Source organism: Martes martes (genome assembly GCF_963455335.1).
Source record: "Martes martes genome assembly, chromosome: 2".
Lineage (NCBI taxonomy): Eukaryota > Metazoa > Chordata > Mammalia > Carnivora > Mustelidae > Martes > Martes martes.
The window spans coordinates 30375211-30401391 of record NC_137889.1 but is presented as its reverse complement, the minus strand read 5'-3'; the positions used below and the strand labels follow the sequence as shown (position 1 = coordinate 30401391).

At 39.5% G+C, this 26181-nt stretch overlaps 1 long non-coding RNA gene across 1 annotated transcript; it reads right to left on the bottom strand.

Annotated features, from left to right (window-relative positions):
- Nucleotides 1–4998: 4998 nt before the first annotated feature.
- On the bottom strand, nucleotides 4999–25882 carry LOC308338172. The gene is made up of 3 exons (XR_013966388.1): nucleotides 25251–25882; nucleotides 7111–7239; nucleotides 4999–5550 (listed from the first exon to the last, which is right to left on the bottom strand). It is a non-coding gene; the product is annotated as an uncharacterized lncRNA (long non-coding RNA).
- Between the last annotated feature and the right edge of the window lie 299 nt (nucleotides 25883–26181).

The following is a 26181-nucleotide window of genomic DNA, read 5'->3' as shown; positions in this document are numbered from 1 at the left end:
ACGCAATTCCTGCCTTCAAAGACTTATTATAGTCGGGTATTAATACAGTTGACCCTGCAGAGACTACCCATGAATCATGACTGTTGGGACCCTAAAGTGCTTTCGTTTTTACCAGTTTGCCACAGGTACAAATTCACTGATGCTTGAAATTCTATAATTAATCACTCATTTGAGCAAATTACTTAACATTTTCTAATTCTTCTGTTTTTTATTTGTAAAGTGAGATAATAGTGTCCATTTCACTGAGTTGTTGTGAGGATCAAATGAGAGAATCTTGGTAAAAAAAGGCTTAGTAGAGTCTCTAACATGGAGCAGCATGAAAGGATGTCAGCTGTTCTGTCCATTCTCTTGACTAAACATTCTTATCTTTAGTAAAAAACAAAATCTTTTCATGGAAGTACTGGAGAGCTTTGAAAATCAAATAGAGCAACTGCCAAGACTATGACACAGAGTTACTTTCAAGCAAAATGAGGGAGAAATAGTCATATTTGTCATATACATCACCACCTAAAAAAGGACGTTTGTACATACTGAATTCCAGATCAGGGATTTAACAAGGACCAGAAGAGATATAAGAAAAGGAAAACTGGGGGCGCCTGGGTGGCTCAGTGGGTTAAGCCTCTGCCTTCGGCTCAGGTCATGATCCCACGGTCCTGGGATCGAGCCCCGCATCAGGCTCTCTGCTCGGCAGGGAGCCTGCTTTCCCCCTCTCTCTCTGCCTGCCTCTCTGCCCACTTGTGATCTCTGTCAAATAAATAAATGAAATCTTTAAAAAAAAAAAAAAAAGAAAGAAAGAAAGAAAGAAAAAAAAAAAGGAAAACCAGAGAAAGAAATGATCCAGCCTCCTTCTGTAGAAGCAATGGTGACTTTCAAGGATGTTCTCAATGATGGCTGTTTCCTACTTATTATTTATTATTAATAATAATGATGTTATTATTATTAATAATATCAAACCAAAGTAAAGAAATACTGTTAAAAGGCAGATTCTAAAAATAGTTTTTGAGCCACTAATGTGCTGGCTTCTTTCACATCCTTTATAAAATTTCATTCTCAGAACACCTGTGAGTGTTGTGTATTACACTCATTTTATAATATAGTCAAGGAAATAAAGGCTCAGTGATATTAAATTGTCTAAAAACAAAGTAGATAAGTAATGGAGAGATCCAGGATTCAAAGCTAAGGTTGTCAGTCTAAACTTTAACACCACTCTATCTCACTTCCCAGTAAAATCAGAAAGCTATAGAGAAGGAAATGCAAACCACACTGAACAATTCCCCGCAAAAGGGCCAGGAAAGGAACCACAGTCGCTTACAGGAGCCGATTTTGCTCATGCCTTCCGATTCACATTTAGTGGCTTTACGCTGGTAGCTTGAAATAAGCCATCAAGGCAACAGTTATGCCACTGAACTCAGCAAAAGCTACAGATCAGGGCTTTCTTTTCTGAGAGCCAACTTGACCAGCACGCACAAGTAGAGCCCTTAGGCGTTCATACCTGGAATCCAAGAATGCCTGACACCAGTGCCTGAGAGCCACTCATAGGTTTTATTTATTTTTTATTATTTTGAAGATTTTAGTTAATTATTCATGAGAGACAGAGAGGCAGAGGCAGAGGGAGAAGCAGGCTGCCCACTGAGCAGGGAGCCCGATGTGGGGCTCCATCCCACGACCCCCAGGACCCGAGCCAAAGGCAGATGCTTAACCGACTGAGCCACCCAGGTGCCCCCACAGGTTTTAAATGACCAGACAGCTCCACCCCATTGGCATGCAAGGAGTGCCAGGCTCTCACCACCCAGCGATGATTCCTACCATCAACATCACATCAAGAACAAATCCATCAGATCCCTTCCAGAGATCCTGTCTCAGTGGAGAAAGGGAAGAAAGAACTGAGGACCCTGGCTTTCAGAAAGAAGGAAAGAAGAAAGACTCACCTATGTGGCAAGCAGCCTCAACAGGGGAACCCTGCGGCTACCACAGACCCACTTTGCCTGCCACGGGGCTGTCCGTGGCTGGCTCCGGCTGCATGACGTGAGAGGGAGGGCAAGGACATATGCCTCAAATACTACTTCCTCACCCAGTCATGCCTTTTAACCATACCTTCATTTTTTCCCCCTATTTTGTCAGTAGAAAAACCAAAGCATGAAAAAGCATATGTCACTGAGGCCAATTTAAACAGATACATATCAAGACTTAGCTGGAAAATGGGATGTTGTGTTCCAAAAAGTTAGAAGGTTCTGGCAAAATGGAACCACTTTCTCTCCCAGTAAATAGAGGAAATGCCCCTCCCCAACCAAGGAGGGACATCCTGGATTTTGCTGGATAAAATGAAAGGAATCTTAACAGGGAGACCATCCAACCCAGCCTGAAGATATGAACAGACGTGTGGAAGGAGGGGGCTGTACTGTTCTCAGGAGCTGCTTCTCGACGCACTAAGAGGAAGGAGAGAATCAAAAGAGTTCGGTTGGCTAAAACAGGCCGGGGTTGTATTTCTTCCTGACACACAGTATTATTCAAATGACAGCAGATATGACTGAAAACATTTATCACATTCTCTGACTCGCTTTAATCTCCCACAAAGAGAAGCTGCACTCAGCGCACCGGGCAGGGGGGATAATGAGGCAGCAGACCAGGCTGCCAGAGCCGGGCATTGATTTTAGGTGCCAAAAATAGAACCTGCTACGGTTTCCAGCCGGCTGCCCCGTGTCTGGAAGTGGATTATCAACGGAACAGCACGAGCACTGAGAGATGTTTCCAGGCAATCAGATTGGTTTATACACAGGGCATTAATTCTCCAGAAATATGCCATGTTGACCAATCAAAATGGCTTCCTCTTTAAGGAAAGCCTGTAGTCTCTAAAGCAGCATTCACAGCTTCAAATAGCAATAATAACCTCTGTTTGTGGGGCATGTTCCAGGAATTAGCACCTGGCTCGGGTTAATGGTATAAAGCACAGCTTCTCCTAACTGGCCATTAATCCCAAGTAAATACCCAGCAACTCGATTTCTGTGGCTTTAGGATAAACCTGAAATCAAATGGCCTAGTCACACCAAGCAGATTTAATGCAGGAAAAGCTAATGACCACAATAGCCTCCCCCTCTGGGTACCGTAGGGGGGGAAGCTAATCTAAAAAGCATTTTTCCTTTCATGACGTTTGGCAAAACGCTGACTTCCAAGCAAGAGCGGAGCCCCCTCCGTAGATGGAGATGCCTCAAGGACCCACAGTCAGGCAGGAGTGAACTGCGAGCTATTTTTCTAGTCAGTGATGATGGATTTTGAACCCATTCATTCACATCGTCTGGCCTTCCCTCACTCTTCCCACCCTCTGAGCAAATAACATGTGTCGAGAGGATGGCTAGCTCTGCTCAGTCTGCCGTCTGACAAAGCGGTCAGCCATGTTCGCCAGCGACGGAAGCCTGGCTGGGCCCTGGCACCGCGGGAAGAAGGCCCACACAGCCAACTGACTGAAGCTCAAACAGATGTGCTTGATCCTCATAGAATGTATTTCTTTCAGGTCTGTAATTCTCTGCGGCGTCATCATGCCCAGTGCTTTTCAAACTGGATTCTGTGACTTGTAGGTTTCAGAGAGGAGGACCATGGACTTTGGAGGGGTATGGAGACAGTGCCAGGAAGGAGGATCCAGTGGTCAGACTCTAGGTTTAAGCTGCAATGAATCTATGCCATTTCTTGTTTTACAGACTAAAGGTCTTTGTAAATTTTCCTTAAGAAAAACAATTTTGTTCAAAAACATCCGGTTCTAGTCAGCTTCCTCACCTTATGGATGAGGAGATAGTTTGCCCTTACTCCCCAGCTTCGGCACTGCTCCAAGCCCATAAAGCTAGGCCACGTGCCCTCCCCTCAGTTCTGACAGCTTTTATTACTTGCTGCACTTCCTGGAAGGTTACAGCACTGCCTCATTTTGCTAATTACTATTTTCTCCGAAAAGTTGTATCCTCCTCAAGGATAACAAACATCTCATCCTTTTAGTGCCTAGCCCAATATTTTATAGAGAATAAACATCACTTCCTTGGAGAAATGATCAGTAACAACAACATCGAAGGTGCTGGTCAAAAAAAATGTAACATCTAGATAACAGTTTAAACAGTTTGTTTTGGGGTTTTGTTGACTTGGGAGTTTGGTTTTGTTCATTTTCTTTCTTGTCTTTGTATTATCATGAAGTATTGATAATGGTAAGCCATAAATCTGCTGACATTTGTTAAATGAGTCAGTGATGGCAGAATTCATCCTTACCTAATGATCTTAAGTTAGCTACTCACTGCCCCAGAATTCATATTCAGGTGTAATGGGCAGTAGGCAGGTAAAAAAGCACGATGTTGTACCAAAACAAAACAAGAAGTTTTTGTACCATAACTTCATGTAAATCTCTGTCAAGAACTGGAAATGTTCTAAGAACTTACCCTACTTGCCAGCCTACATATTAACCTATCACAGGCTCATAGATGTTGGCAGAAAACATGAAACTCCTGGCTCATAAAGTCCTTTATACCCATGGCAAAGCACACATCGTAAGTATCAGTATATTTGTGGGTCTTGGGTCTCTTGTTTCCAAGTCCCACAGGGGTGATATCAATGGGACCAGAGATGCCTGGACAGGGAATGGATTGCACTACAAGAGAGAAACCCGGAGCTTAGGGAACCCCAATCTTTTTAAATGAGCAATAGCCATGCTTGCCATTTGCTTCAGAAGTAGACACTATCTCCATCTCCCAAGGCTGATCTCTATACATTCTTGAAAAAATAATCCAAGACAAAGACAACCGATTCCTCTCTTCCTAAGACATGCAGAAGCATGAGAAACCCATGAAGAATTTCTCTCAACAAAATCTCATGAGGCAAGACTAGACCTATGGCTATGCCTATCCATCTTTAAACCTAGCGACAGAGTAATTATCCTTTGATGACATAAAGCAATGATGATATATCCAAAAAGGAACAAATACTATATTAGCTCACTAGATGGCTCTGAAAATAAACAGTATTTTCAGAGCTTTAATAACGCAAATTCCATTTATTTATTTTCAACTTTTATGATTAACCCATAGGAAAATCATGAAAACCTTTTGGTTACTGGAAAAACAGCAAATATCATTGATCAAGATATTTCTGGAATGGTAATATTAAGCTGACATTGAGATACACATACACTATCACTTCAAACACACTGAGAAAATTGAATAAAATACAACAATTTAAGTTTTTGGAAACATAACTACACTTAACACCAAGAAAAGAAAATCCCCAAGTGCTGGAAACAAAAGGACCTGGAAGTCACAACAAGAAGAACTAAAACCAAAACACTTCACAGATTTCTAGAAATCAAAACAGGCTTTAAAAGTTAGAGAGGGGCAGCTGAGTGTCACGGCTGGTTGAGCATCTGCCTCTTGGTTTTGGCCCAGGTCGTGATCTCAAGGTCATAATGATGGAGCCTCTTGTCAGCCTCCACACCCATGTGGACTCTGCTTGAGATTTTTTCTTCCTCTCCCTCTGCCCCTCCTACTCATGTTCTCTCTCTCACTCTCAAATAAATAAATAAATCTGAAAAACAAAACAAACAACAAACTAGAGAGCAGTAGACAAGTCCTGCAGAGAAGAAAGTCCAAGGCATTGCCTTTAAGAGCACAGGGACACAGAGCTATGCTACTTGCATGAACCTAAGAGTCACAAAGACTTACCCTATCTGTAAAACACGGATTTTAAAAAATCCCACTTGACACTGAGGGGTGCAACAAAGAAGACTTCCATCCATTTAAGCCCATCTTAAGAAAAAAAGTATCTGAATCAAGGCCAATGCCATTTGGAGTGGTGTCTGAATTCATACACTCAAAGGATACATGAATTCCAAACCCAGGAATCTGCATTAAAAACTGATCCAGATTTTATCAGGATCAGGATAAAACTGCACTGTAAGGATGCTTCTATAGACAAGGTTTATAGCTACTACTTTCATGGAAAATGGCCATGAATCTGGTTTCACAACCAAATATGATAAAGAACGTGAGGAAATAAAATGTAATTAGAAAGAGTTAGGACATGTAAGTAAATGGAAGAATGTGCAGCCAAAAAAATTAAAAAATAGTCAAGCAATATGAAAGAAGTTTTGAAAGTATTATGTTTAAAATATTTAAAAAGATAGAAAACAAATAAAAACCTAAGGGAAATTATAGGACAGTATGAAAAAGTTGGCAGGGTTTTAAAAAGCAAAGGGAATTCCATAAATGAACAATACCGTCCATGAAATTAAAACATAATAGAAGGCTTTATCAGTACAGACAAAAATAAAATTAATGACTTGGAAGAAAAATCTGAGAGAATCATCCATAATTCAGCACATGGAAAAGATAATTAAGAGATGTATGGGCTAGAGAAAAAACAGGTATAACACACATCAAAGAAGCATTCTTGATTGGGGGAAAAAAAAATACAGAAAAAGAGAGAATTGTTATTCATAGAGCTAATAAAAGAGATTTTTCCAGAATTTAAGAAAGACACATTAAAGAAGCATACCAAATCCTCTGTAGAATGAATAAAAATAAGTCTATGCCTAGCCATATTATAGTGAAGCTGTAGAACATCAAACACACACACAAATTATAAGAAGAGCCGCATTTGTTTGGGTATGTGGTTAGCTACCAAAAAAAGAAAAAAATCCAACGGCTTCCAAAAGACTGGAATTTACTTTCTCATGTAATGGTCTGAAGCACCTCTGTCCAAAAGAAGTAAAACACAAGCCACATATATAATCGTAAATATTCTACTAGCCACATTTTAAAAAGTTAAAAAGTTATGTTAGCCTTAATATTTTACTTGATTTAATGCAACATGCCTCAATAGTATTTCAGTATGTAATCAACACAAAAATTATAATAATAAACTTTACATTTTTTTAACTAAATCTTTTCAATTCTTTATAGCAGGTCGCAATTTAGACACTACCTTATTACTAGAAATATTTGATTTCATAACATTGTCAAAAAAGTAGATTCACAGACTGAAACTGCTCCAAACATTTTTTTAAAGTTTTCAAGTTTTAAGTCAAATATCAGCATTTAAGTTTGCTAGTTAAATTTAAATGCAAGGTAAAATTCTGTTGCTTACCTGCAGTAGGCACATTTCAAGTATTCATGGGTACATATGGCTAGCAGATACCGCTTTCATCAGCATAGCTTTGCAGGTGAGTGTGCTAGGATGAGATGCTAAACCGGTCCAGGATAATTCTTCACAGTCCTGCAAGTGAGAAGGGGGAATATAGCTAGGGATCCATGTGTATTTCCAAGGAGCCTCTACTGGAAGGGGTATTTTCACCTCCCTTTGACCAGTCCCCAGAAGAGTTTCTGACACACAGCAGGTGTGTAAATAACATTTGTTGAAAGAAAGAACGTTATATAGACACCTTCTTATCCACCACTAAATTACACTCAGGTTAAAAAATTCCACTTTTTTGGGACTTGTGACTGGCGCGGTTCGTAGAGCAGGTGACTCTGGGTCTCTTGGGTTCATGAGTTCGAGCACTACATTGGGCATAGAGATTACTTTAAAAATTCTACTTTCTTGGCCATCCTACGGAAGTTATTGGACTATCTCCTACCTAGTAGGGTTAGACAATTTTCTTCTCTGTTCAAAACCTGTAATGGCTCCTTTAGGCAAACAAATGAAATACAAATTTCTGACTATGGCACTTGAGACCATCAACAACACACCCTGTAACTACTTGTGTGTGTGACTACTCTCTGTAACAGGATAGAGCCTGAAGTTTTGGGAGGATGCTTATCTAAAGGTATAAGAAATGTCCTTCTTCATTAAGAGAATTCCAAAAAGTAGCTGCATGTGTAGATTGCTCATAATAAATTTGCCAATAGCATAAGGATCATGCATCTATAGGAGTCAGTTTCTTGCAAACAATTCCAAATAGCTCTGTTGGTTATTTTATTTGGTTTTCAGACAGAGACTACATAACCAATTGGGCCAACTCAAATCCACATATTAATCTGGTTATATACACTTAATAGCAGTTTTTATCCAACTAAAAATAGAATATTCAACAATATTATTAATATTAAATAATTCATTAATACTAAACAATTTAATTAATATTAAACAATTAATTGGTTAATTAAAATAGGATATTAAACAAGAGAAAAATTTCCACAATACTTTTTTTTTTTTAAAGATTTTATTTATTTATTCGACAGACAGAGATCATAAGCAGGCAGAGAAGCAGGCAGAGAGAGAGGAGGAAGCAGGCTCCCTGCGGAGCAGAGAGCCCGATGTGGGGCTCGATCCCAGGACCCTGGGATCATGACCCGAGCTGAAGGCAGAGGCTTTAACCCACTGAGCCACCCAGGCGCCCCTCCACAATACTTTTAACTCTCCTTCTAATCACTCTCTCCTCCAGCTGGCCACAAACACTCCTTCCGAAGTTCAGCCTCCAGATAGTGCTCCAAACACATTATATGCTTTCTCTCATACATGTATGCTCTTGCTACACTATCTGCCAAAAATGTTCTTTCTTTCTTGACCGATTGGACAACACTCTTTTCTTCTTTCAGTGGTCAGCTCAATTATTTTCTCTTTCCTAAAGTCTTTTTGTGGTTTATCAAATCTGAAGTAATTGCTATCTAATCTACTATATGTAACAGTATTCTGTGCATTTTTATTGAGGTATAATTGACATATACCATTATCTTACTTTCAGATTGAAATATAATAATTCAATACTTGTATATATTACAAAGTGATTACCACAGTAAGTCTGGTTAACATCCATGACCACACACAGCTACAAAAATTTTTTTTCTTATGATGAGAACTTTTTCTTGTGACAAGAACTACCGTCTTAGCAACTTTTAAAAAAGCGTATTTATAAAACTTGTCCTTTTCCCCATAGTTTATAATTTGTATGTCTGTCTTCCTTTTAGATTATAAATTCTAGTGGTACAGGTAATATACCTTAGAGATCCCTGTGCCCATAAAGAGCAGTTAATAATGCCTACATTATCTGCACCCTAAGAAAGTGATAAGGACCAAGAAACCATGTAGATTGAAGTGTGTTTTAGAAAGTGCAAAGTGTTCTAAAAATGTGGATTAGGTTATTATTAATGTAATGTGGGGGATACATTAGATGTACCAAAACATCCCTCATGAAGTGAGCTGTATCTCCTACAAAAGCACTTAATGTGGAAGGTTCTACTCCAAGAGTGTCTGAGGATAGAATCGAACTGAGTAGAAAAAAGGGAAGAAATTGCCAGTTTCTCTGGAGGATGAGGAGGAGGGAAGGGAAGAGAGGAGAGAATGGATTTTGTGTGAGGTCAGAAAGCTGCATATCCCTTCATGTGATCCTTCCTTGTGACCGTCTCTCCCCATCCTCAGCCCTCTTCAACAAAGTCATTAGACAATGGAATGATTGAAAGTAAGATGACAGAGTTTGGGGCCAGGGGATCCAAAGTGATGGAATATTTTGCTCAGATCTGAAGGGCAAGAGAACCCCTGTGGGACCTTTTGGTTGCCTTAATGTTGGTTTTAATAGTAATCATGATGGCAGTGGTACCTGTCCAGAAACTAGTTCAGTTCTATTCACATAAGAGACTCATTTTATTAAATGAGGAATAGTCATTCTACTGGAAAGATGGAGAAACTCCTGAACAAAGTGGTTTCACTAATGCAGTCATTTTCCAATCTTCTTAGCAGTGAGACTCTTTACAAATAAAACCTTTGCTGATCCCCATTACATAAAAAGGAACAAACAACGAACGGTTCCCTCAGAGGGATTAAATCTCTAGAGGTCCACGGATATCCGTTTATTGTTTATGTAATAGGATATAAATACTGAAGTTTAAGCTAAAGCATCACTATGAACATCACTTATATTTATAGCAGATGACTGAGACAAGGTTCCATAAATCCTGGATTGCTCAGAAAGATCAAGGATATAAACCGGTTCAGAAGGTAAAGAAAGGATTTGTGACATTTTCTTTAGAGAGAGCTGTTGATCTGATGAGTCCTCCACCACAAAGCAGGGAAGAAGAGCAGTGCTGGTGAGACAGAGGCTAGCATTTAACCCAGGAAGTAAATTAATAACATGGAGCTTTAAAAGCACTTTCTGGGGGCACCTGGGTGGCTCAGTCAACCAAGCATCTGACTCGGTTTAGGCTCACGTCATGATCTCAGGGTCTTGGGACTGAGTGGCACACGGGGCTCCATAGTCAGCACAGAGTCCACTTGTCCCTCTCCCTCCTCTTCTGCTCCTCCCCTCACTCTCTTACATAAATAAAGAAAATCTTTAAAAAAATAAAAGTACTTTCTGAACATTCCATGCAGTCGTCATGAAGCTAAAGTAACCATCTTACGGTAGCAGGAAGAGGGGGTTTTATTAGGATTTCTATACACTTGTGTGGTCTTTTAAGGAAAAAGTTTACAAGAGTATGTCCTTGAACCAAATGTGGACTATTCACGACAAAGAGATCTGGGCCATAGCTCTCTGAAATCCTGCCCAAAAAGATTCAGTGGAAGCACAAGAGAACAACAATTGGGGTAAACCACCACAGAATCAGGTGCTGAGCAGTGTGTGACAGCTTGAGAAATAACATTCATCACCTGTGTTTTATAAGTTGCCAATTACTGGAAGCTCTGAAGAATCTATTAAAGTACCAAGAGAGAGTCAACTCCAATGACTGGCCAGGGCCAAGGACCTTCGAAGTAGCCCAGTCAAGCAAAGCCTGCCTTACCCCTTCTCCTGTTCCCTAGTCCCCCAACCAGGGGCCCAAAAAAGCATAAGTTGCTAGTATGTAAGAGTGAGTGACAGATAAAAGAAACCAACCTAAAGGAAGTTACAACCAACTACACAACCAGGGAAAGGAAAGGAAGACACTGAGTGGAAGATTGAAGAGAATTGATTAATATCTTGGATCAGATGCATTCCAGTTACCAAGAAAAAGCAGTATTTGTTCTTTTTTTACCTATGATCGTATGAATGTCACTTTCCTATGAATGAGCAGAAAAAGGATGGGATATGCCAAATTTTCCATGTAAGGACAAAGGAAAATAATTCACCCATGGAAAATTTGTTATGGATCAGAGTTGGTAAAAAAAATAAAATAAAATAAAATAAAGTGGCATTCTGATTACATCCTAGGAGTTCTACATTCACCATACCAGCTACACTTAGAGAAGTTCTAGAGCACCTCTTTAAAGCCCCCAGAAGCTTAGAATCCAGAAAATCAGAGTTTCAGGTGAGGCCATTCAATACTCATCATTCATTCAATAACCATGTATGGAGTGCCTACTCTGGGCTGAGCACTACATTAGAAGCATCCGCCTACAAATGTCTTTTATTCTTGTGACAATACACATTTTCCAGGGATTAGGAGAGTAGGATGTAGATAGATGTAGGATGTAGGAAGCCAAGGCTTTCTCACACACTCAATTTCATTTATTTCCTTCCAATAATGATGTAGTCAGGGCCAGGTGGTCATCTCTACTCTTTTCTAAGAAAAATAAAGCCAGAGGAGTTAGATAACTTACCAAGAACACAGTCCTGGAGGGTGCTGAAGTTGCTCCTCCTTATCACGGCACCTATCTCTCCTGGGGCCTGTCCAATACAGGGAACACACTCAAAATTTGTTGTCTATCAATTCACATGCTTTTTGCAAATAGTCTGTGCAATACGCATATATAACTGCATTCTTTTCATTCTACCTTGATAAACCTTCATTAATAAACTTCATCCCTCATTTTCTTTCTCTTTTTTGCCCATTGGATTAGTATTAGTGCAGAAGTTTTGGCCCTCTACAAAGGGGTTGTGATAAAAAGAAAAGTTTGGAGACTATGTTTTCTCTTTTTAAGGTTATAGATGTAATTCCTTTGGGTTTTTTTTTAACCCATATTTGAATATTAAGTATTTCGAAAGACTTCTTTAAAAGAAGATAGACATCTAACACAATGCAAATTCTTAAAAAGTAATCATTTCAATTCTAGGATACATCAATCACTTTTAAGTTAGGAAACTCTTCATTCCTGCATTTTCCAGTATATGATAAAAAAGCAGGTAATATATTAGTCTACTTGGGCTGCCATATTCGAGTATCATAGACTGGACGGCTTAAACAGTAGAAATTTATCACAGTTCTGAGGGCTAGAAGTCCAAGATCAAGATGTCTCTATCAGGGTTAGATTTTGGTGAGACATCTTTTCCCAGCACATAGATGGCCACCTTCTCACTGTGTATATACACGCTCTTTCTTCTGTGCACATGCAGAGAGAGAGAAATACCTCTCTCATGTCTCTTCTTCTTTTAAAGGGAAGAGTCCTATCAGACTGCCTCAGCCTTGTGACCTCATTTTCAGGCCCTGTCTCCAAATACAGTCACTTTGGGAGTTAGGATTTCGATGTATGAATTTTGCAGGTAAACAACTCAGTTTACACAGGTAGCAACTGATCCCCAGTGTTGCCCCAGAACATAATAAATCCAAACTAACATCCCAACACCCAAGCTGATATTCAGAAAAGGACTGATTGAGAAAAAACAGGGAGTTCTTTTTTCAGAGAAAAAGGCGGGGGGACCCATGTTGTACAGATACAAACTCACCATAACTCTGTAATCAAGAGTCCTTCTCCCCTCTGAACCTCTTCTACCCAAACAGCCATCACTGGAAGACTATATTACCTCATACATAAGCAGGTAATCTCTGGACACAGATTTATAATTTACCATTTAGATTAGCTAGCTGTGACTAGCTAAATGGGACTAGTCACCTAATGTCTCCCATTTTTTTACTCATTTGTCTCCCATTTCTCTTTCACTAATGTCTCTTGATCTTTACCTCTTTAATGATGACATCAAAAGCATTTATTTGACAGAGATGCTGTGCAGATTGAGAGACTCGGTGTGATTTTCTCTGAAGATCCTTCCCACCTCACCCTGAAATGCTCCTACAATCAAGCACGCCTAGTACTTAATTAACCTCATGGTGACTACTCTAAAATAACCTTCTCCGGATCCATTGCTACTAAGATGTTACCTCTGGAAACAGTCAGAGGGAGGACTCAGTAGAGGGGTGCTTTGCAGAAGACAGACTGAAAGGCAGGAGCCCCTCTCCAACTATGATGGTTTCACTACCTAATATTTTTAAAAAGGAAAGAAATGACAAGGGCAAGGGATCTCTGTATCTTGTTTACACTTGTCCTCAGTGTCTACCAAAGATTGAAAATATGTTTTAAAAATTTTTGTTGAAGGAAGTAAGGAGAAAGGAAGAGAGAAAGGGAGGAAGGAAGGAAAAGAAATCTTTTTTCTTTATTTTAGATACTTAATATCTAACATAAAATCAAATGAGACACAAAATTGCCAACCCTGACTGTCTCATCTAGCTCCTCATGTGGTTCTTTTATTAAAGAAATTTCTAATTTTTTTTAAAACTAAGATCCTTTTTTTCACCAAGTCAGAGCCATTTTACAAAGTAAAGTAAGACTTTCAGTTTCTGACCCAACCTGTAAAGACCTTGGAAGTCACAGCTCCCATTCTCACAAGGAAAATTCTGAACAAAATGAAAATCAGTAATTTTTCTTCGATCCATCAGAAAATCGGGGTTTCAGGAAAAACTTACTACCAAATTTGGAGGCAGATAGGAAAAGACAGAGAATTAAAGCTAAACAGAGCAGAAGCCCAGGAACAGAATTCTCTGCAGAATCTACTATTAATAAGAATACTTTAACATATAATTGATGAATTACTGGAGGCCCAGTAGGGCCTAGTTTGAGAGTTATGAACTGGGATAGGGCCCAGTCAGAGGAAGCCCTCAATACTTTTGTGAGTTTTACCACTAGGAGCCCTAACATGTGTTCAGTGACTACAGTTATAGATAACTGAAATAAAAGACAGGAATATTACAAGAGATAGGAAAGATATGCTAAGAAAGGAGAGAAAATAGGATCATACAAAGTGCTTGATTAAAATCAGGGCAGAAAAAGAGTGGGAGGAAAAATGAAACAAAAATCAAAAGCAACAATTACAATTACAATTAAAACATGGTAGATATTAAGCCACCTGTATCAATGGTGTTTTAAATATGAATGGTGCAAATACACCAATTAAAAGACAGAGACTGCTAGAGTGGATAAAATAACAAGACCAATTCTATGTTGTTTATGAGAAACTTTAAACTATAGAACACAGATGGATTAAAACTAAAATGATGGGGCACCTGGGTGGATCAGTGGGTTAAGCCTCTGCCTTTGACTCAGGTCATGATCTCAGGGTCCTGGGATTGAGCCCCACATCAGGCTCTCTGCTCAGCAGGAAGCCTGCTTCCTCTCCCTCTGCCTGCCTCTCTGCCTACTTGTGATCACTCTCTCTCAGTCAAATAAATAAATAAAATCTTAAAAAAAAAAAAAAAAAGCAAAATGATGTATTGGTAAAAGCTTTCTCCCTAGCATTCTATAGGTTTCTTTTTCATTTTGTTTCTTTTGCTGTGCAGAAGCTTTTACGTTTGATGTAGTCCCATTTGTTGATTTTTGCTTTTGCTGTTGCTTTTGGCATCATACCCAAAAAGTCATTGCTGAGACCCACACTGAACAGCTTCTTCCCTAGGTTTTCTACTAGGAGTTTACTGTATCAGGTCTTATGTTTAAGTCTTTGGTCTATGTTGAGTTCATTTTTGTGAGTGGTGTAAAATAGGGGCCCAATTTCATTGTTCTGTATATGTTTATTCAGTTTTTCAATTTTTGGAAGAGATTATGCTTTCCCCATTGGACGTTCTTGGTTCCCTGTTGAATAATAGTTGTACAAGCAGGAGTTTAATTCTGGGTTCTCTGTTCTGTTCCATTGGTTTGTGTCGATTTTCATGCCAGTACCATACTGTTTTAATTACTACTGCTTTCTACAATAGTTCAAAATCAGGAAGTGTTATCTCTTGCTTTGTTCTTTCTCAGGATTTATTTTGGCTATTTAGGGTCTTTTGTGGTTCCATACAAATTTAAAGATTTTCTTCTATTTCTGTGAAAAATGTCATTAAAATTTTGACTGGGATTGCACTGAATGTATAGATAGCTTTGGGTAGTATGAACATATTAACAATGTTTATTCTTCCAATCCATGAACACAAAATGTCTTTCCATTTGTTTATGACTTCTTCGATTTCCTTTAACAAACTCTTACAGTTTTCATTGTATAGATATTACATATCCTTTTTCTCTTGTTGTGCAGAAGCTTTTAAGTTTGATGTACAAATCCTACATATTACAGTTAAATTTATTCCTAGGTATTTTATTGCTTATAATGTTATTGTGAATGGGGTAGTTTTCATTTCTTTTTAAATATTTCATTATTAGCATATAGAATTATAACTGATTTCTGTATGTTGATTAATGTCCTGACACTTTACTGCATTTGAAACCATGTATCAAATAAGGAATTAATATCCAAAATATATAAAGAACTCATACAACTCAATCACAAGCGATCAAGCAATCCAATTTAAAAATACACAAAGGAAACAGACATCTTTCCAAAAACATCCAAATGGTCAACAGCTACATGAAAAGGTGGTCAATGTCATTAATCATTAGGAAAATGCAAATCAAAACCACAAGGATATATCACCTCGCACCTGTTAGAATAGCTGTCATCAAGCAGACTAGAGATTACAAATACCAATGAAGATGTGGAGAAAAGGGAATGCTTGTACAGTGTTGGTGATAATGTAATTGATATAGCATTAGGGAAATAATGTGGAGCCTGCTCAAAAAATTAAGAATAGATCTACCATATGATCTGGCAATTTCATTTCTGGGTATATGCTCAAAGGAAATGAAAACAGGATACTGAAGACATATATGTATTCCCATGTTTACTGTAGCTTTATCCATATCAGTCAGGATACAGAAACAACCAAGTAATCCTGAATGGATGAATGGATAAAGAACATGTGACATATGTAAAAATATAGATATATGTATACACATGCACATACATACAATGGAATATTATTCAGCTATAAGAAGAACATCCTGCCATTTGCAACAGCAGGATGGAATTTGGGAACATTATGCTAAGTGAAATAGCCAGACAGAAAAAGAAAATAGTGTATGATATCACTTATATGTGGAATATAAGTCAAATTTGTAGAAAAAAAAAGAGTAAAATGCTGGTTACAATGGGATGGGGATTAGAGGATAAAAGAGATGTTGTTTAAAGGTACAAACTTGCAATGAATAGTAAATCAGTCCTGGATATCTAATGCACAACATAGTGAATATAGAAAACAATACTGTATTATAATCATCCAACTTGCTAAGAGGCTAGATCTTAGTTACTCCAACCACTGAAAAGAAATAATTTTATGACATGATAAAGGTGCTAATTATTACTACAATGGCAATCATATTACAATATATAAATGTATTATACTAACATATTATACACCTTAAATTTATACCATGTCTTATGTCAAATATATACCAATTTAAAAAAGGAAAGGGATGCAGAACGATACACCATGCTAACAGTAATCAAAAGAAAGCTACAGTAAGTATATTAATTCCACATAAAGCAGGGTAATGAGTATGTCAAAGACTCACTTGATAGCAGAATATTAGAATTCTAATCACAAAAATTCTAGTGCATTTCATATTAAGACTGTACTCCTAACCCCACCTTGTCCAATATTTCTTTATTTTTTTCCTGTCACCTTAAAAGTCAACGTGCCAAGACAGAGGTCCTAGATGGTTTATACTGATTCCCCAGGATATATATTATGATTCCATATCCAAACCAGTCTGGATTATTATTTCCAGAATTTTTCCAAAACATTCCGATCCTTTCCCTACCTGGCAAGTAGCTAATCTCGGATTGACAAGAAGGAATATGAATCACGCCTACCACCAGGTTGGAGTTAACACCCTGGCTAGAGTCCCAGTCCCCAGCATCTGAAATCTGCTCAGAACGTTTAACCTCATGCAACCACTGAACACCTCAGTCAGCCATATCCAGCTGATATACAGGACCTGTTCGGCTGACTACAGAGAACTCAGATCCAGGAAGGATCCAGGTTTCATGGGACCTGAAGCTTTTACAACTTTGAAGGTGTCCTTGAAGCAAAAGAATACAAAGGTAGAGTACACAAATAAGAAATTACAACAAATGATAAGATTTTTTTTAAAGTGGGCAGATGCCATAAACACCACAAAAATCCAGAAAATAACATATTTTCATTAATTAACCTGGTACAGGAAAATCTACAATATTTTCTCCACAGCTTTGACTGCTTACTTTTTGATAACCTCTTCATATAACAATACTATAGAAAGAACTTTCTATAAAGAGAATAGAAAAAAATTGAATCTTTCATTTAGTTTTGGTTGCTCAAAATTCCCTTTCATTGCCAATAGTTTAGAGAAGTGTCAGCATCCCAATTCATTATTAATGATGTCACGCACATGTTTAAGATTGCCAAGTGCAGAGAAATTCTTCAAGCTCCTTTTATATTGAATTTGTAATATTTCAGGGCATTTAAAATTTTTTTGTGTAGTGACTACCTTAAATCCTCTTTTAAGTGACAACCTTCTAATTTGCCCAGTTTGCCCTGAAAGCAGCACAGTTGGTGGTAGTGTTTCTAGAAGCCTACACTGGGTTGACTTGACAGTAACTTAACTGCAGGGAAGGAACAGATAATTACATAAATGGAGTTTCAACTAAATACGTCTTCAACTCAACTCTCCTTAGGGAGATTCTTGAAATGCCCAGTCAGTGGGGACAATGGCTGATTGGGAAAATTGAAGTGGAAAAAGACCATTTGCAGTAAAACTATCTTACTTTTGCAAATTTTCCAGAGCATATGACCATGTGAACACAGTACTGAGACCTCTCTCAGGGACTTGCATAGGCTTTATTAGCTCTATGGTGTATCCTCCTCTAGGTCAGAATTCAGGGTAATGTTGTTTTTATGGAAACAAAATAATGCGACCGTGTGTTTCTGTGTGGCCCAGGGGCTGAGGTGGAACTAAGGAGGTTTTTATTCTTTATCTACTTGCAAGGGTATATCTTTATATCCTTTAAAATATCCAGAGCTACATTTTTTTCCTCCCTATTTATAATCCCTCTCAATCTCTTCCCTGTGGAGTCTTTTAAAATCCTTCCTACCATTTCAGCCTTCCTAGAATGGGACAATGAGTTTTGTTTTAAAATGCAGACTGTTGATTTCCAGCTGAGGGGGAGAAAAAGTGAAAACAATGGAAATAAAAGGTCAGAGAATCCCTCAGGTGAGTCACAAAGCTGTGTGTGTATTTTTTTAAACTTCACGTCTAAGATTTGGCTGAAAAGTGACGATTCTGAAAGGTTGAGCGGGAGTTTATGAAAAATCACAATTGACGTGACTCGGGCTCCACACCCTGCCTGCCGATGACTTGCAGAATTATAGAGCAACCCAGAGTGGGAGAAATTAGCAAATCCTGGCACGGACAAAGACAAGATTGAGGTGGTGATGGAAAATGAGCAATAGGGCCAGCAAGGTAGGGGGATTTGCAGGGACAATTCTAGATCATGGCCCTTCAAGTGTAGACACCGGGCGGGTCCTGGACAAACTGTAGGAGGGAAGGGGACAGAAAAGGCCAAGTTGGAACCCTTGACTTTTTCGAGCCAACCAGGAGAAAGTGTTGGCACAAGAACAAGCACTCTTGCCATTAAAAATAATCTAACGAAAATCAAAATGCCCATCCTTTCACTGTTAGATTCTTCTAAGTTTTGGCAAATAAACTCACCTTCCCCAACATCTGTTTTCACAAATGTTTAATAACCTTGAGGAGGTCTGAACTTGTACTCACTGCAGACTCCCCACAGACACACAATCTCTAATTTAGAAAAGATACTCTAATAGTTAGAAAGGCAAGATTTAAATGTAGGGATAAATGTTGGTTTTTTTTTTTCCTTCCAAGCTTTGTTGGAAGTATGGAAATTCGTATTCTAAATAGAGAATGGTTTCATGGGATCATTTTCAGAGTTCTAACATGAGAGATGAAATTACTTAAAGAGCCTGATTTCAGCCTAGTTAAAACTGCTAGGGAAGGCAATTCAGTTTCCACTGTCACCAAATGCCACGCTGACCCAGATTCAGAGCAGAGTGAGCACCTGAGTGTCACCAGGCAGTTCGAATGCTCATTGAACAGAGATTCTATTTAAACATTTTTAAACTGCCATTTCTTTAAAAAGAAAAAAAAAAAAAAGCCCCAGGGCATGCAAAGAGTAAAATATACCAATCATTAAAATATTTAAATTCACCAGCAGCAGTGATTAATAAAACATTCAAATGAAAGAGTTCACCAAAAAAAAAAAAAGTAGTCCCAAATTGTCTAGTCTAAAATAGCGCTCACAACCCAGCCAGCTCGTTTTCCTCACCCCTTTCAGCCCTGGCCCTCCCGAAGTTGACTGCAATTCAACAAAAACATGCTAAACACCTGTTCCTGTTCCAGAACAGGCACTCTGTGGTTAGAAAGATGATCACATGTAGTTCTCACTCTCAGTGTATTTGTAATTAATAATCAAGACATGATATTCTTTCTTGTATCTATCCCTGGTATATACATAAGGCAGGATCATAAACCAGGGCTACTGGTCAAACATAGCTTTCAGGCAGATTTTTGTTAAGCCAACCCGGTTTCCCAAAAATATTTTAATTACTTGCCGATATTTTTCAAACCAAGTGATCACACACACACACACACACACACACACACACACACACACACACACGAGGGCGCATGCGCAGCTGGGTTCCATTTCCGCCCTGCAATCTGCTCAGAACTGGTCCTAGCTACCAGTCAGGTGAGGGCTTCAGGAGCGCACCAGTCCTCATAATGCCCATTGTTTCCCCTCTCGACAACCTCCTTTATTTAAGGGAGCAGGCTGGCTCATACCCACATTTGAATTCGCAACCTGTGCCGGAAAGATGCCAACAAAATGCGGTGGGAGTCTCCAGAATGGACAGGCAGTTGGTGGGCAGGAAGAAATGTGGATGAGTGGCAGGAAACGGTGTGCGAGTCAGGTGTTGACAGACAGGCAGGACTGTACAGGCAGGAATGAAGGAAGAGGGCATCCCTCGAGAAATGAGCCATATTCGTAGCAAGACAAAGGCAGGAAAGGGCCGAGAGTAAGCCCGGTAGTCTGGTATGATTGCATGACCCACACATGTAATGGGAACTACAAAAGCAGGAAGGTTCGGCTGGCATCAGCCAGAGAGTAGATGCCTCCAGCTCGGTCTGGTGCTCTACGTTTTAGAGTAGAGAAGCTATGAAATCAGAACCGTGCTTTTGGATAACTTTCCTATTAAACTCGTAAACTATAAGAATCCCTTGAGTTACTGTGACAACTATCCCCAAACAGCGGAATTCTTGTCCTTAATTGTATTCTGTGTCCCTTTTGCCGTATGAACTCATCAATAACATCACATCCAACTGACAGTTTAAAACTCAAGAAACCACTTTTCTCCAGGGTACAGATGGAATATGGATGTAGTGGGGAGGATATTGAACTTCCTGTCAGAAGACCAGGGCTCTCTTATCAAAGTCTGCCACTTACTATGTGCTCTTGGACAAGTGGCTGACCTTCCGTGACATTTCCTGTAAAATGTTGGTGATAATAGCCTTCTTCATAGGGTTGTTGTTAGAATTAAAAGAAACAAATGGTATAGCATTTGAAAGTACTTTGCAAACAACACAGTGTAATGCAAATAGAAGTTATATTATTATAGACACCAGGTTGGTTAAATTCTAGTCCTTTCCTTAAGGAGTTCTTTGCCTTACATGCTCCTCAAGATTATCTGTCTCTTATGTGTTTAACCCCTTTATTTTATCCATATAGCCTTTTAAGGGTCATATTCAGTTAGTTCGCTTGATAACATCCCAGAATTTAGATCCAAATGTTGGGCTCGGCTGGTTTCCAGTAACCTAAGCCCACTGTCTATCCTCACACTGCCCTACAAATCTACTCAAATTCATTCCTTACAAGTTTCTTGTATAACTTATGCACAGCTCTCCTTTTCTTGACTCTGGCTTTATTAGCATCCTTTTTATTGTTCATAATACTCAAGTTTCTCTAACTTATTTTCAGATACCCCAGATAAAGTGCTAGATAACAAATCATTCCAATAAATAGATATTTAGATAGACAGGTAGGTAGGTCGATGATAGATGGATGATAGATGATAGATAGATGTAAAAAAACAAACAATACCAAAGATCTGAAACACACAAGGGAGATATCTCAGGCCATTTTTTGGAAGAGAGACAGTAAGCAGAGATGGTAAGGTGAGTATCAGTATGCCAGACATGTGTATGCCCAGAGAGAAGTTGCTGATATCACAAAGTCTGCACTCAAATACATAGTGCTGGCCACATGGGGCTAGAGACTTGGAACTCAGGGAGACTCCTGGGAGACCCTCCTCATACACAGCTTGGGCCCCAGGCAGCGCTCTATCAAGTAAACCTAAAGAGTTCCTCTTCTTCTGCCAACTATATCAGGGAGGTCTGCCTTAGGCAGGTCCAAAGGGGAAAGGAAAACTGAGACAAAAGGAAATGCAGCTAACTCTGGTAGCTTGGGAGCTCCTGGCTCTGATCGTCTATATGACGATCCTGGGTACCATATGCATGGGCTGGGGACATGGGCAGAGACTCCCCAGCCCTGAACTTAGTCCACGGCAGCTCAATCTGAGAGTACCTGTCAATACCTGGCAAAAACAGACTAAAGCCTCTCTACTCCCACAAATAACTTTTCAAGAATAAGAGGCCAGCAATTAGTCACATATTATACAAGAAAATAAGGTGGCACACAGGCATGAATAAAACCACAGACAGAAGAAACAGACCTAACAATGATTCCATATATTTGAACTCGGTCTGGGAGGGGAGGACATGAACATATACAAGTCAAATTCAAAACAACTTTCAAACTGAGAGCAAACAGAGCAACTTTCAAACTGAGAGATGTATAGAATGCCACTTAGGATGGGGGAGGACTGCCTTCTGCATGGGGAAGCTTTGTATCATAATCACAGCTCTGCCATCCACATTGTTCCAAGACAGAAAATGCTAAGAGGTCAAATGACAATAGATACACAGAAAGCACTGAGCGAGTTGAAGTCACCTGCTAGCATTATCAATGTCTCTAAGCCTCAGTCTCCCTATCTACAAATGGGATAGTAATTATTTCAAGGAAGATTTTGAAAGCTAAATGAGTTGACTTATACAAAAGCTTGACATATTATCAGTGTTTATAACGTCACCCGCTTCTGTTAGAATTTTTCAGACAAGTACGAGAGCAAATATCTTATTGCTATTACATAGGATGCTGTTTTAGAAGTGGGGTGGACATAAATCTTCCCATACCAACCGTAAAATCCTGCCCAATTCTGGAAACAAAAAAGGAAAAATTCAAGATGGCAACCAAGTTATGCAGGAAACACCAAAGACCATGCTTAAGCTCATCAATTCAAATCTCAAAAACTATGAACAAACCAATTTCCTGCTGGATAGCTTTACATCCAAAGAAAATACCTGTAGTATGGACAATCAGAAGCAATTTCAGAAAGACTGAGATCTCTTGCAATTTTAAGTGGTCAGGAAACCTCCAGAGCACTGAGAAAAGAGTAATCCAAACTGATCAGCCCAGAGGCCCTTGTCCATGGAGGGGCAAGCCTTCCTCCCCACTGTAGTAACCAATCAAGTGAGCACAGAGCCACTGTGATTGTAGGGTTTCCTCCACCTGCGATCACCATCACTCTCTGCGTGAAGAGGAAGAGTGAGCAGCAATCAAGATAATGCAGCCTGAGTCATTTCTAGCTGGTGCCCTTATAAATATGCTTCAGTTGTCCAGAATAATTGCTTCCGGTAAAGGCCAAACATACAATTCTGACAGGGATGTCCTTATGAGTTTGTGTTGCTTGTAAACCTGTCAGAATGGATGCCTCCTTGTATTTCCATCTTTAAACCAAGCTAACAAGTCAGGCTATTTTTCAGGAAATCATTCTATGTGTTCCATTAAAAGCCAAGTTTGAAAGCTCTATGAGCCCCTGGGTACCTATGGTTTTAATGAGTTGGCTTCATCTTTTCCTCCAATAAAGTAGACATTCAGTCTCCACTACTCTCTGTCTGTCACCCAAACCTGCTCCCCCTTTTGTGTTTTCCATCTTGGTAAAAGCTACCAGTAGTTATCTGGTAGTTCTGGAACCTGAGAATTGTCCTCCGACATTCTCTTTTCCGAAGCATCCACAACTAATTGACCAGCTATCCTAACGCTGTATTGTGAAGATCTCAAGGTTATGACTGCATCTCCATGTGCACGGTCACTGCCCAGTCAGACTCTCGGCCTGTCTCACTGGGGCAAAATCTAAAGGTCTCTTCACTGCCCCTTAGTCTTACCTCCTAGAACCACCCTTCCCCAACAGACTGCTCACTAGAAAACAGAAACTGATTCACTGTCTTCTTTAAAATCATTCACTGGATCTTTAAAATCATTCACTGGATCCCATCACCTTTAAGAAGAAATTCAAACCCATTAGTATTGCGCACAAGCCCTTCCAACGCATCATTTTGTCCCTGTACCATCTCTGCCCCCCCAGATCCTCCATGTGCTGTGGCTGTACAGAACTACTTGCCAATCAGTCAGGATACCAGGACCTGGCCCCAACACCACCACCACCACCCCCAGGTCTGAGTGGTTTGTCTCCCTAATAAGCTTCTCTACAGATCCTCTCTCCCATTCTCCACTGATTCATCTGGTTGATTTCTAATCATCCTTCATGACTCAACTGAAACGTTAAATTACTGGGAGGCCTTTTACTACCTTCCCTCTATACTCCTGCAGAATTCATGTGAAAGCTAAATGAGGCACCAGGGACCTGGGGCTTTAATTAGGCTGGTTTCATGTTTTTGTTGTTCCTATTTGTTGTTCCTCAGTCTTAGCGCTACTGACATTTGAGCTGGATCATTCTTTGTGGGGACTATCTTGTACAACTTAGGGTGTTTTGTAGCATCCCTGCCCTCTACCCATGAGACACCAGTCGTACCTCCCACTGAAAATGTCACCAGATATTGCCAAATGTCCCTTACGGGGCATTGAGAACCACGGCTACAGTATTCTACAGACACCATTCCATGGCTTTATTAGCATTGTAGCTCATTTGAACATCCTCCCCATTCAGAAGGACCTCCTTGTTGGCAGAAACTACTTTTGCCTCATTGGTGCATCCCCAGTGCCTAGAACAGTTCCCATCACATAATAGGTAATTAATATTTGTTGAATGAAAATAAATGAAGAACCAAGTGCTAAGCAATCATCAGATAGCACTGCTCTACATTCTCAGATATACCCTAAAGAAATCTCATGATGTAAAGTACACAATCAGGGGCCAAGAAAACAAAACTCTGAGCTCTTAGAATCATAGACAGAATAAAAAGAGATTTAGGAGTCAATTAGCTCCCCGACCAATTTCTTTGATTTCAGAAAGCAGAGACACAAACATATAAAGTGGCTTTGCTTATGCCACTTACAGTATATGCAACAGAAACTCGGATTCTCCCACTGACCCTGGCCAAACTACCTGCTTCACAGTACATGCAAACAGAAGAACTCGTCATATCAACTTCATCTGCCAGTGGACAGAAACTTCAGGCAGCCTCTTTGAATCTATCCTGATGGCATAGCTGAGATTTCTCTCACTGTGGTAATTTTGAGATCCATTTGAAACTTTGGGTAAAACTTCAGCCACATTGGAGCCTATCACTTTGCATGGGCAGCCATATAAACTATTTACGGTATCCCCATTTTAGACCATCTTGTTCTGAGGACAAACCCATTCTGGTTTGAACACGATACTCCAGGATATCAAAGATGAGAGGCAAGTGCTGAAGATGACATATCCCAAGACTCAGATGCTCAGCTGGAGGAAAATAAACCAATCTAAACAAAGCCATAAAATGCCCATTAGACTAGATATTTCCACCCCCCCACATCCATAACAATGATATTCTGCCTTGAGAACCTCACTCATCACCTCAAGCTCAGAAAACAACTCAGTTTATGCTCTTCCAGGACCCAACACTGCAGACCAGATCCAAGTTGTAAGAGTGATATACTTGTAAACTTAAAATGGACAGGTAGTGCCATTAGGCATTTTCAAGGCCATACAATTCATATTCTGGTAACCACGGGGATGAGATAACCGTGGAATTCATAAAGTGCTGACAGCAGAGCTGCTTACCCAAGAGATGGGTCCACTGAATGGTGACCTCTTTTTTTCATCTCCTCTGGTGTAAAAGCTTCCTCTCATGTGTGCTGCAAAAACAGGCAGAGATTGTCTTTCATTTGTGCTATACAAGCTCCTTCAAATGGGAGGAGAGGGGTTTTTGTTAACCAGAGGTTTTGACTGAGATAATATATTTCCTCCTCTTCATTTCTGGGACAGAAAAAAAAAAAAAAGTTAGAAGATTATGGCTATAGAAACCCAAGTGCTTTTTGAAAAAAGATAACATTTTTAAAAATGTGGAACTAAAGGAGCCTTCCAGACTGTGCATGGTTTAGTGATGATGAAGATGAAAACGGGTGATACAGAGCATTTCAAATCGCCTGGGTCTTGTCCAAATCCTGAAATGGGCTTTATGGCCCAGCTGAGGCAAAGCCATCTCAGTCAGAACTCTAGAAACTGTCTGAAAAGAATTCACTAATTGCCACTGCAACTTCCAATAAAGAGTAAAACTGACCTTGGAAACACCCATGGTGTATTTCTGAAACACCTCCTTTTTTCAAACACTGGCCATCCTGCTAGCATTAATCCCTATGATTCCAAACCTGGCTCTAGTTGAAAGGGGAGTCCCATCTATGATGTATTAATACATAATGAATCTTCATATTCTTGCATTTGAAAATCCTTGGAACCACCTGGCATTAGAGCTAATCTTCCTGAGGCAGGAAATTAACACCTTTCCAAGATGTAAATGGAAACATGCCCGTCTCTCTAGACAGAGACTGATAGAGACAGAGTTCTCTTTGAAGTTTTTTTCCTTCTTTGGATCTGTCATGCATTCATCATTATATTTGCATCCCTTTTTTTCACTTTTACCTTGAATTTCCCTGATGTTCAGTTATTCTTGCTCAAATGAGGACAAGTAAATTGAGATAGGGGCTCAACTGTT